At 42.0% G+C, this 12,972-nt stretch overlaps 1 long non-coding RNA gene across 1 annotated transcript in view; it reads left to right on the forward strand.

Moving 5' to 3' along the window:
• Nucleotides 1-12,972, forward strand: part of LOC106725464 — a 77,684-nt gene that overhangs the window by 6,935 nt on the left and 57,777 nt on the right. The window contains exon 2 of the long non-coding RNA XR_001361359.1: nucleotides 11,504-11,618. This is a non-coding gene — a long non-coding RNA (uncharacterized LOC106725464). The remainder of the gene's footprint in view (nucleotides 1-11,503; nucleotides 11,619-12,972) is intronic.

Consider the following 12,972-nt stretch of genomic DNA (forward strand, 5'->3'; position numbering starts at 1 on the left):
AATAATAAATAAATGACACAACTTAAAATAAAATAAATGGACAGAAGACTCAAACAAGAACTTAACAAAGAAAAATATCAAATGGTCAATAAGCACATGAAAAATATCTTCAACATTAGTCATCAGGAAAATGCAAATTAAAACCATAAGCTAATACTACATACTCACTAAGATGGCTGAAAGATACGAGATTGCAAACATATAGACTCAAAAGACTTGTACAATAATATTTCTGGAAACTTTATTAATAATATAAATAACTATAAAGAGAGCTCAGATGTCCATCAAAATAAAATAGGTAAACAACTAGTGATATACTCATACAATGGAATACTATATAGTAATGAAGAGTAACAACTAATATACTTCACAACATCAATGACCTCAAAAACATTAGGCTGAGCACAAGCCAGATACAAGATTACTGCTGTGCTATTCCACTCAATTGAAGTATTAAAACAGACAAACTAATCTGGAATGAAAAAAAAAAAGTAAGTCTTAAAGCTTTTTTCTTCTTAACACCAAGAATTCCAGTCAATGTAAAAACCCTTAAGTCAGCGGTTCTCAACCTGTGGGTCGCAACCCCTTTGGCGGTTGAACGACCCTTTCACAGGGGTTGCCTAAGACCTTCCTGCACATCAGATATTTACATTACCATTCATAACAGTAGCAACATTACAGTTATGAAGTAGCAACGAAAATAATTTTATGGTTGGGTCACAACATGAGGAACTGTATTTAAAGGGCCAGAAGGGTGAGAACCACTGCCTTAAGTGATGCTGTGTACACACACACACACACACACACACACACACACACACACAACCTGACAGATGATACCAAACCTGACTTAGCCTTCTTCACTGAGGCACAGAAACTGGATTTGTCCCTGCTAGTACAGAATCTCATGTACTCAGGAAGGCAAACTGTAAATCAATACCCACATCTTAAAGGTGACATTTAAACAACTGTACATCCTGGAGCCTTTCAGGATCTCAAGATCATTTTGTTCCTGTCAATTGTCTAACTGTTTAAATAATTTATGAGCATCCAACTCCACATCTTGCAATATAAGATGAACCTCCACTTTGTGTGTGTATGTCTTCATCCAAATAGCCAGGCATTCCGGCATTCCATCGCTAAGTATTATTGAACACCTACTATGTGCCAGGCACTGTATTGTGCAGTGCGAACATAGTAGTGGGAAAGACAGTCACAGACTAACCTGGAACTTACATGGGGAGCAGGCGAGAATAGACATTCAATTATGGGTTGCATCAAAAATTGTTAAACTTCTATTGTGATGATTGCTATATTTTTTTTAAAAGGAGTTGTACAGTGTAGGCTTCTCATGAATGTGTTTACGAAGAGTCCTGATCTTATCTTGTATTGAGGGAATGAGAGTAAATATCAAGAAGTGCTTCCTGGAGAAAGAAGCTTTTGAGCTGGAAACCAAGCATATGCTTGGAGGAGGCTGATATTTAAGGTGACAGAAGCATTGTGTCAATGGTCCCCATACACAAAGGAATGTGTGTGTTTTTTTTAAGATACTCAGAAAAAGTTTATCATTAGAGAAAGAGACACAAAGTGAGTCTGGTTAAAGCAGCCCGCCGCAGATGGCCCGCTCCAGTCGCCGCCATCTTGCCGGTTTCCTGGGAAGCTTTTGAAGAGATTTGCATGTTGGATGAATATGATCATCTGGCCCCAGTGTTTAAATAGACTGAGGGGTGTGTGTAAAAGATGAGGGGAGACCAACTTTAGGCCAACACAGGTACGTAATAAACAAATGCCCCCATTAATTTCCAATGAAAAGCATGGTCTTAATTCTATGGACTATAAAGATAATTTAGCCCTACTGTGAACAATTAGCAAATATAGATGCTCTGATTTTTAGACAAAAGACAGACATCTGAAAGACTTAAGAGAGGAGTCAACCAGTTAACTGCCATTTGTCCAAAACAGAAACCATCCCCACATGCCACGATATTTTGAATTTAATTGCATCTGTAGGCGCTTATGGCATACAAAGGGTTAAGAAGAGCCAGCCAGGAGAGGACAGGAGGATGGACAGGCCAAATAGCCTCAGGAGACAAACACCTGAGATGTAGGGATGTGCCAGTTACTGTGTTTTTAAAATTGTTATTTAGAGCCAGCAATTAATGAGAGCTGATTCTGCCTCAGAACTGCACCAAGTGCTTAATATTTATGACAGTTAATCTTCACCTCTATCCCTCAAGGCATATAATATTATTAAATATATTTTTACAAAGAAAGAACTGGAAGTTCAGAGAAGAGGAACGTGAGGTTACACTGTTTGTAAAAGGCAGAACTTAAACCCAGGTCTCCCTGTTATCAAATGTGGTTCTTCATTACCTCTAACCTCTTGCCCCAATTCTCCTTTGCTCCATTTCCATTATATTCGCGAACAGTTTCGGGTTCTGCTATTCTTTGCCATAACTACATCGAACATTAGCTGGAGAGGGGGTCTTAGAATTCAGATATGTCAATCCTCTTATTCATAGGGAAACAACATGCGACTTAGAGATATGTTGGGTCTATCCAAAGCCCAGCTAATATTGAGCAAGTGAGGTACAGTACCACTAGTCTTCCCATGAACCACACTACTGTTTATCTTATTCACTCCCTATAGACCTGGGATTTTTGCTTAGTAAAGTCTTACTAAGTCCATGGCCTACTTGATGGAGGGGAGCAGTTCTTAAACACTGGTCTCTGAACAGAGTAATCACCAAGATGAGTTTGAGGAAAGTGGGACTAAATCTAGACGCACCAAAAAAAATCTTGTTTGTCTAGTCTCCTCTTCTCCAATAGGAGGAAGAAATGTAACTTAACCTGTATTAAGCATTGAGCATCTTAGAACTTGCAGCTCTACTTATTGCTTAATTATTCACAAATCGCTTTGGGCCAAATGGTGTCTACTGGGGCAAGGATGATTCTTGGGTTACCTACAACCCCAGTGCAGACAGGCAAACTTAATCTCACAAACAGCAAAGGAATGACCCCCATTTGGTAGAACAGTGGACTAGTTAGGATTTTCAAAAGAGACGTTTGTTTTATTTATATTTCAAATTATACATCAGTGCCTAAAATGGTGCACTAAGGCCCTCGAAGATATTTGATGATCTAGTCTTGCATAATTAAATGCAATTAATATGTAGCTATTACAGGTTCTGGAATTAACAAATCTCTCAGCAATTCTAGTTGGCAGAGAAGCACCCACACGGATTCCAACTGGGAACACTCTCTTCTGGGGAGGAGGGACCCAGTTTTGGCCACAGCAAACTTGAAGACTCAAGGGAAATTCTCCCGGTGTGCAACACAAGGCTTGGGGATGGTCTCTGTGGTGAGCAAGGGCACTCTGGAAGCTCAGGGTCTACTGGTGGCCAAGGCATGATTATTTTAGCCAAATTTTTCACTTTCAGAGATGCAATCAATAGTCTCTGGGTGCATCTGGAAAGAAATGTTACCTTCTGTTTTATAATTGAGCTGATTTTCTTAGATAAAGAACATTCGCTTCTATAACCTGAGAGGAAATCTCTGCAGGCTGCTTTCCCCACATCTCTGTCAATAACCTCTCCTTTTTGATGAGGCGTAGATACTTAGTTTCTGGCACAACAATATGTCTTCTCAGCCTATGCGGAGACAGGAGGCTCTTTCTTCTTCCTGTTGGATTACCACTATGGTTGTTCCCTGACTCTATTCTCCACCACGGAAAAACTTGCTCAGAGTCGTGGCTAGGAAACAAAATCTCAGAGGCATTAAAAAAGAGACAAGGTGCCCTAACCAGTTTGGCTCAGTGGGTAGAGTGTCGGCATGCAGACTAAAGGGTCCCAGGTTTGATTCCAGTCAAGGGCATGTACCTTGGTTGCTGGCACATCCCCAGTTGGGGGGTGGGGGGGGGTGCAGGAGGCAGCTGATCGGTGTTTCTCATCGATGTTTCTAACTCTTTATCCCTCTCCCTTCCTCTCCGTAAAAAATGAATAAAATATATTTTTTTAAAAAGACAAAGTAATGCAAAGCGTGGAATTTGGATTAAGCTCTAAAAGGTTGTTAATTCCTTCACTGTTTACTATTTGTGTGACCTTCGACAAGTTAAATAACTATTCCAAACCTCAGTTTCTTCATATGTAACATTTTTTTTTCAGGTTGTCATGATGATAAAATAAGATCCCTGTGATATAGTATCTTGCACTGTCCCTGGCAACATGTTGAATCTCACAATTATTATTTAAGAAAAAATTTGGCACCAAGCCCATATTCTGTACCATTTTATACTAGTAAATCCAGAACGACTCACCTTCTTTCAAATGAGGCACTGTGGCAACTTAAAGGGAGTGATAGCCCAGAAGGTTGAGACAGGTTCTTAACAAAAACAAGAGACAACCAACAATAACAGGGGATTTGCCATAATCGTTTCTGAAGATATTTCCTGAGTAGCGTGGGGAGAACCCACAAAGGCCAACCATGAATTTGACAAACAGAATGATTGTTTTGGTCTGTGGTAGGTCAGAGAACAATGGTAGACCAGAAGGCCATGGAAGGGATTTAGACTGGGTAAATCTTTCAACCTCTTCTGACAAGTTAAGTATAGTCAGCCTTGACAGAAACTACCGATGGTAACTTCTGGATTTCCAAGGACCCTCTCACCCCAACACACACACAAGTTGACACCTTGTTTCAGCGTGTTTGTTTTGGAAGGGGTAATAAGTGTGAATAGAATGAAACCCTCCCTAGATTCTTAAACATAATCACTTCTTGGATTTCACTAAATTGAGGAATGAGGTTTCTCACTGAAACTGTGAAACTAAATAATGAGGTCATAGGCCATTTTTTTTAAATCTTTATTTTTGAGAGTATTACATACACCCCCTTATTTCCCCCATTGACTCCTTCTAGCCTGCCCCTCCCCCTCCTCCCCCCACTCCAGGCATAGGCCATTTTTGGTAGCTGCTTAGGCCAGAGACCAAAGGCAGACTTTTAGCTTAGATCTAACACATTAAAAAGTAAAAACACATAGTATGTAATATATATTTGTATTTCTTAGCATTAGTGAACCTTTTGCCTGATTTTTTTCCCTTTGGTTTCTGTGTACACCCTCAAAATGCTTTTGATTAACCACACTTGTTAATGATGTAGATGGGATCTCTGGGAGGCTTGCACTTCTATTATGTGATGAAAAGGAAGAAAGTATTGTATATGAATTAGTTTGTCTCCCATGACCTCATGGTATCAAGAAGAATAAACATCATCAAGAAAAATCAAGGTCAAACACAGGAGTGAAAGCCCCAGTAATAAATCTGAAGAGGAGGCCCTGCTAATAACAGTGATAATAATAATGATAAAAGTTGGACTATTTGCTGAGCACATGTACAGTAGTGTGGTGAGAGCGTTGCATACCTTCTCTTTTGTAATTGTCCTAATGAGCCAATTGTTTCACCATTTACACATGTGAATACTGAGCACATAGCTGGAAAGTGATGAGGGAGAGATTTGAACTCATGTCTATAAAGTCTTTTAAGTGCTGCATGGGCTCAGGTTAAGGATAAACTGTGTAAGCCATTGACTGCATGTTGGCCAGCACTGGGATAGATGATGAGGATATAAGTCAAATTCAACCCAGTGGTACTCCCTTGAGAAGTCACAGAGAGAGGTCCAATACATAAACAAATCATTGTGCAACTATGTGATCAGTTAAACGAAAGGTGTGGGTCAAGGATGCCCTGGGAGCCTGGAGGAGGAGGCTTCTTCCTGGCTTGAGTAGAAACACCGTCCAAGGGAAGGAATTGGATAAATAAAATCACAAAGGCAAGAAGAAGTAGGTAAGGCGTGTGTGGGGGACGACCAATAGCTGGTGTGGTGGAACAGACTGGGAGACAGGGAGTGGTAGGTGAGGAGAATGAAGAGGTTGGCCAGGTGAGATCAGGGAGGATTTTGTGACCTCAGCTATGGAAGTTTAAGTAATGATTCAAGTTCCAACACAATCTCTGACTCCAAAGCATAAATTAGTCTGTAAGGAGTCATGATTGGAGGCAGGAAGTGTACTTAGGGAAGTGCTGATATCATCCAGGCAAAAGAGGATGGGGCCTTGAGCTGTGGCCCTTATAACTGAGACTGAGTAAATTCATAAGGTATTTATGAGGTAGGTCAGCAGAACTGGGGACTAATTTGAGATTGATTGGATGTGGAGGAAGAAGTAGAGGAAGATCTTGGTGACTCTGGCTGTTTGGACATATTATAGTCCTAAGACCATCCCATGGAAAAGTAGAATAATTGAAAAGAAATTCATTGTTATTCCCTGCAAGCACCTTCATTTCCTGACCACTCCTAGAGTCCTCCTTCCTCCTGCTTCCCTTAAGGTCCAGAATTTCATGTATTGAGATAAAGGCTTTTCTCTCAGCCACTGTGGTTGGTTCACAAGGGATGGTCTACTATTTAATGTCTAGCTCATGGTCCAACTCTATAGCCAAACCCCAACCCTCATCCTCACATGAATCAGGGTTGTACAGCCACTGTCTTCTACAGAGCCACTGGCTTTTTCCAGCTTCCAGGTCCCATGATTTATGGGTAGTTGAGTCATCTCTTTGCAATATGGGAAGTTGCACCAAACACCTCCTTTCTAATCAGTTACTTTCAACCTGCATGTGTTGAGATTCTGCTTTGTCAGTCACAACAATGTGTAGATGTTTTGCTTTGGGCTTGCTTACCTGTCCCTACCCATAACAGACTTACTAGGGTTGACTCTTGACTAGCCTTCTTTAGCATGGGATTTCCTCAGAACTTTGGAGATTTTATGGTTCAAGACCCTGCTCTTTGTAGGCCATAAGCCCTCAAATTTTCAGTTCCTGGGGCCTTTTTCACTTTCTCTCAGGAATGAGAACTGGCTTGGCAAGAATCTCTGACACAGGTGGCCTGAACGTCTAAGCAACACATCCTCACTGCCATCCTTTAACCCAGCAGCAGCTCAAATAATTTTGCAAAACTCTGCTTGTGATCTCTCATTCTTTGCTCTCCTCCTCCTCCTCCTCCTCCTCCTCCTCCTCAGAGGCAAGTCCAAATTCTGTAAAGGAAGAGCCTCTGTGTGATATGCAGCAACAGAAAACAGACCATTATCATGAGCTATGGGGAAAAAAACCTGATGGACTGCACTCACCCTGAACTGCTAGAGCCTGCAGCTACAGAAGCTAGAGAATCAGTGTGCGGCGCACACACACACACATCCCACATACATAACTGTTCAGAAAGAAATGGCTAAGGAGAAAAACAATGACAGCATCAAATGATGGAGAGGATGTGGAGCAACCAGAACTCACATTTATTGTTGGTGGGAGTATAGAATGATAACCACTTTGGAAAATGTTTTTCAGAAGTTAAGCACACAAATACCTTATCACCCAGCAATCCTACTCTGAGATATTTATGCAAGAGAAATGAAAACATAAATCTATAAAAAACCTTATATAAGAATGTTGATAGCAGCATTACTCATAACAGCCAAACACTGGGAAAAGACCAAATGCCTATCAATAAGAAAATAAATTATGATATATTCATACAATGAAATAGTACTCAGGGGAAAAAAGTGGGATGTACTGCATACACGCAGCGACCTGGATGAATCTTTTAAAAAATGTGCTGAGTGAAAGAAATCAGACACAAAAGTACATACTGTAAAAATCCATTTATATGAAATTCTAGAATATGCAAACTAACCTATACTGATACAAATCAGATCAGTGGTTGCTTCTGGGGTAGAGAACTGACTGGAAAATGGCAGTAGGGAACTTTTTGTGGTGATGGAAACATTTTATGTCCTGGTTGGGAGCAGTGAGGCTGCACAGTATATGTATTTGTCAAAACTGAGTCAACAGTACACTGAAGAACATTTCATTGTATGCAAATTATACCCCAATTTAAGAAAACCATATTGAATGCTTTGTTTCTCAAGTCTCAAAGAGAGAAAAACTTAGACTTAGGCGACAGAAAGGGGCCTGTGGAAATCATGTGGTCCCTCACATTATGCAGGTAGATAAACTGAGTCCCCAAGAGGAGAAGTGACATGTTCAAGATCACACAGAGTTGGTGGCTGAGGGAGGACTAGAACTCAATGACCTTAATATACAGGAGAGTCAGTGGCCTCAGTGAGTGACCACTTCCAAAGACAATGTTGAGAATTACTTTAATCCTGTACTCCTCTTGCTTTAATATTATCAATTAATTGTCCAGAGGACCTCAGTCATCCTGGTGTGCACTTCTATCCAACCCTGTTCTATGCCCCTCCACAGCCCCTTCTGATGATACTTCACCAAGGGGGGTAATTTCCCAAGCTATGTCACCATGAAGACCAGTGCACAACTAGGCTAGATAGAATGAACTGGAATTATCCATTATCTCTGGATATAGGAGGTCTAGTTCACTGGTCTCAGGTCATCCATCAGAGTTTCATCAGCTCTGAGGAAAGGTAAAGGAAACCCTAGTAGCCATACATCAGGAAAAATATCCTGGTGCTAAGTTCAGGAGAAACCCAAGATGCTACAGAAACTGTGGAGAGGTCAATGCCTCAGGCTAAAAATGGAGTAAAGAGAAGAATCCACTTAGTTCCTCACATCACCTATGCAAACCAGGCTGGGCTCCTTGCTCTCTTCTAAACAGCTGTTCTGACTTAGTAGATTCAGGCTCTCCTGGTGACCTCCATGCCCATTGCTGTTTCCGTACTCTTTACTTCAGGGGTCCTCAAACTACGGCCCGTGGGCCACATGCAAATACAAATACTGTATTTGTTCCTGTTTTGTTTTTTTACTTCAAAATAAGATATGTGCAGTGTGCATAGGAATTTGTTCATAGTTTTTTTTTTTTAAACTATAGTCTGGCCCTCCAACCATCTGAGGGACAGTGAACTGGCCCCCTGTTTAAAAAGTTTGAGGACCCCTGCTTTACTTTAACCAGACATCACTTGGATACCCATGAGGGTGGTGAGGAGGGTCAACAAGGTGACACATGGTCTCCAGCCCCATCACCTCTGAAGAAGGCAGGAGAAGAGGGCCTATCAAACCGAAGACAAAACCTAAACTCTTAAATATGCAGGATGGAAATGCTCCCTGTAGGATCTGGACACATGGCATATCAACTTAGATGGCTAATTTTGTTCCTCAGCTGCTCCTTTGTGCAGCCAGTAGAGCCCTCTGTAGGGTATCCCCCCGCCATCTCCTTCACTGAGGACATCCTGTCTTAAGCATCTTAGGCAGGCCTTGAGTTCCCAGCTGAAGGCTCTCTCTTGGAGAAGGAAAGCTAGCTACCAGCTATGCAAAACTTTTTGTAAGCTCCAAGGGGTCATCTCTTATTTCAATGCCAGGCACTTAGTAGATGCTTAAAAAACATATTGATTGCTTTCTGGAATCAGTTGCTTTTCATCTCAGTGTATTCTGGGGTAAGGAACCAACTTGAGCTTTGACGCTCAGCCAATCTATATTGAAGGAACTGAGTTGCCATGCTAAGCCTCAGCTTGCTCATTTTCTACATGAGAAAAAGAGTGCTACTGAACTTAAAGCAGGGGCTTTTAGCTTGGAGTCCATGGATCCTTAAGGAGCCCTTAAAATTGAATGTAACTTTTGATTCATATGTATTTTTATACAGGAGAGAGGTCTCTGTTTCATCAGATTCTTTAACTAGGTCACTGACTTCTTAAGAAAATGAAAAAAAAAAAGAAAGAAAGAAACCACTGTGGCCTTAGACTTTTTCATGAAGATAGAGATAACATATATGAAGTTACGAGAATGTGAGAATCCACTGCAGCCAATGTTCAATCCCTGGCTTGGGGGAGGGAACCTTCTCAGCTTTGTACCAGCCTCTCCCAACCCTTAAGTGTCTTGCAGCCCTCCAGATAGGTCTTCTGAGTGACCAACTGAGTCATCTCAGGAAAATCCTTTTCTCTCTGGTTTCTTGTCTGTAACATGAAGAGTTGGACTTGGTGTTCACCCAAACCTAGCCGCTGTTAACATCCCGACTCTGCAGATGAATACCAACATGGTTAGTTCTGGGCCTCATTTTCCAGAAAGCTACGGAGGCTAGCTTCTGCTTTTTTACCTCCAGGAATGTTTCAGTTGGTGAACAGAAGTCAGTTTTTGTGCAAATATGAGGAGGAGACTGGGAACAGGGTAGGAGGGCATTTTCAGGACTGTGCAAGGAGCCAAATAGATGGAGGCCTTTGAGCTCCTCCGTTGGAAAAAGGTGGGGTCAGAGTACCAAGGTTTTGGAGAAGCAAAAGGGTTCAGAGGAGCAGAGGGGGTGGGGGTGGGGTGGGTCCAACTTCTCTGCTTTCTTCCAATTGTTCAATTAGCTGAAAAAGGAAACTGAGATAAACACTGGTGTTTAGAGGGCAAACCACCAATTTGCATAGATTTAGACAGAAAAGAGCCCCTTGGCTCTCTTCCTCTTTGGCTTGCTTCCAGGCGTTCTTGATGAGCTCTTGTGAGAAAAGCACACCTCCTGTAGACCCTGTGTTGGGGCAGACCTTCAAACTCACCCTCTAGTTGGCTTTGGAGAGAGAAGGACCCCTCCCTCATTCTTCATAGACCTGGTGTGGGCATCCAGGGGAGATACACAGAAAACCTAGTCTTCCTTGGCTAGTTCTTACATGGCTACAGTAAGTGTCTCCAAGCATAAACTGTGACCACATTGAACAAAATATACTTGATGGGAAATTTTTGCATTGGCTACATTGGAGATGCGATCCAATTTCAGGATGTTGTGAGTCTCCACCCTTTCTGTGAACTGGATACCTTAATATAATCAACTGAGAGTGTCCTACTAATGTCTTTCGTTATGTTAAAGCAAGTTTAGTAATTTGTCAACCCAGTGAGATTTTTAGATGCCAGATCTCCCTGTGGAGGAAAGGACTATGCCAACTTCTTTGCCATCAAATGGTCATGAGAATATCCACTGAAGGGAACCACCCAACGCCAAAGAACTTCTAGACCCTGGCATGTGGGAAAACCTGGGTCCTTCTACATTTATGGGGTGAAGGGGTGGGAACTGCCCCACCTGCTAGTTAGACTGTCTTTAGTCCCATCCCACACAAGCTTGGTAGCTCCCTAAGAATTCCCATAGGCCAGGGCCCTGTCGGTTGTTTGGGGGACACACCCATATGGGCACAGTCTGTACTAGGCCACCAGGCCCTGGATTCTATGACCTCATAGCATTTCTCCAGCTTCTGGCGCTTGTCTTGTCCTGTCTGCTAGATTGTGAAGTTTCCTAGGATGAATCTGGCTTAAAATCCGCCTTCCTCTGGGCAGCTCCCCACACCAATCCCTTACCCTCCACCATGCAAGTGCGCTCCTAACCCTGAGACTCCCTATGCGGATCTCAACTTCTCTTGAGGTATATGTCACTTCCTCAGTTGAATTAAAACTATTCACATACATCTTGTTTGTCATTCTCCTGTTCATTCCAGAGTTCATGTCTTTCTCATTTTAATTATTTGCCTCCCTAGCACCTGCTTGCTGTCAGTTTTTGAATTCATTTGTTCAATCATCACCGACTCATTCATTCAAGAAAATTTATTGAGCACGTCAGCTTCTGCCATCATTGAACTCACAGTCTAACTGGTAAGTTTGATACTGTCAAACTGTCCTTTAAAATGATTTTAAAAAAATAGAAAAGTTGGAAACTGTGACAAATGCCGTGGAAGGAGGGTGCATTGCACTGAGAGTGTAGAATATCATGATATGACGGAAGCAGGTTAGGAAAGACTCCCCTGAGGAAAGCACAAAAGTGAATAGGAAGCAATTGGGCAAGGAGGAAAAAGAGTGCGTTCAGGCAAAGAGAATGGCATGTGCAAAGGACCTGTGTCAAAATAAACTATGGTGTCTGCTAGGATTTTAAAGAATACTAGTGTGGCAAGGGCAAGGAGAGTTAAGGGCAGTATGGTGACAGACAGGGCTGGAGAGGGAGGCAAGAAAAAGTGATTGCCTGCGTGATCAATTGAATGAATGAGCAGATGAGTGAATGAGCGAGCAAGTGAGTGAGTGAGAATACCTCCTGCCTCTTCACTGGCAATAATGACAGAGTACTGGTTTGAAAGATAGTAGTAAGATTGTCAAGTACCGATTGCCGCTCTACCACAAGCTTTTCTGTGATATGGGATGAGTCTGTTGCCCTTTCTGGGCCTCGGTTCTTCATCTGCTATGATGACAGAGGAGAAGTGGTCATTGCAGTGATGTTTTACATTTTTCCCGTAGACACACTTGTAAAGTTGACTCTAGGCTTTGGTGATGTGTGCTCTGAGCTTCTACCAGGTTTCACAAAAGCAAATGCCTCCAAGGTCACAACGGTCCCATGAATGCATCCAGCCAGCCTGGTGTTAGATAATGGGGCTGGATGTGCCACCTTCCACCTGCTTTCCACAACACCGTGTCTAGTAAGACAACCCATTCCGACTGGCCTGCAAGTTGCCAGTAACTACTTATCTCAAATTTAGCAGCTTAAAACGAAGCGCATTTATTATCGTGCAGATCTGGAGGTCAGAAGTTCAAAATGGGTTTAGGGTTGGGGGGAGGGAGAAGAAGGATAAATGGTGATGGAAGGAGATTTTTATCACTTTGTTAACTAATGTCACGCCAATAAATTCAATAATAAATAAATAAATTCCTAATTGAAAAAAATTAAATTAAATTAAAAAGACATTGGGAGGGCTGCATTCTTTCTGGAGGTTCCAGGGGAGAATCCATTTCTTTTTCCAGTTTCTAGAGGCCGCCCGCATTCCTCAGCTTGTTGCCTGAGCCACTTTGACCTCTGCCTCTGTCTGCCTCCGACCCTCCTGCCTCCTTCCCGGAGGACCCTTGTGATTACATTGGATCCTTCAGGATAATCTCCCCATTGAAATCCTTAATTTAGCTACATCTGCAGAGTCCCCTTTGCCCTTTAAGACAAAATATTGAAAGGTTCTGGATTTAGAATGTA

This window comes from Myotis brandtii, unplaced genomic scaffold (genome assembly GCF_000412655.1).
Source record: "Myotis brandtii unplaced genomic scaffold, ASM41265v1 scaffold165, whole genome shotgun sequence".
NCBI classification, from domain to species: Eukaryota; Metazoa; Chordata; class Mammalia; order Chiroptera; family Vespertilionidae; genus Myotis; species Myotis brandtii.